We start from the raw sequence: 382 nt of genomic DNA, 5'->3' as shown, positions 1-382 counted from the left end.
TATTGAAATTTACACAAGGAACTATCCCGACAAGAGTGATCGCTGTGGCTCGGGGTGAACCCTGAGGGAACAGCCACAGAAAGTTACAGCTTCAGGAACGGCTGCTGGTCTGTGCTGCCTTGGGTATAAACTCGCATCATACTGAACTGCAAGTGCTTGTATTAAAAGAACAAAAAAAAATCCACTCAGGAAAAAAACCCCATAAACCTTAAAAAAAACCCCAAACATAAACCTTTAACAATTTTTTTTCCTGAACTGTGGAAGATTTGTTGCTCATTATCTGAGAACATAACACTCCTTACGGGAAAATTCTAATCTTAACTAACGAGGATGAAAGCAGCGTGGTGCAGGGGTGCCTCTTCCTGCGGTTTGTTGGTGTCTG

The sequence above is a fragment of the Buceros rhinoceros genome, unplaced genomic scaffold (genome assembly GCF_000710305.1).
Source record: "Buceros rhinoceros silvestris isolate BGI_N320 unplaced genomic scaffold, ASM71030v1 scaffold7337, whole genome shotgun sequence".
NCBI lineage: Eukaryota > Metazoa > Chordata > Aves > Bucerotiformes > Bucerotidae > Buceros > Buceros rhinoceros.
Note: the sequence above shows the minus strand (reverse complement) of the source record.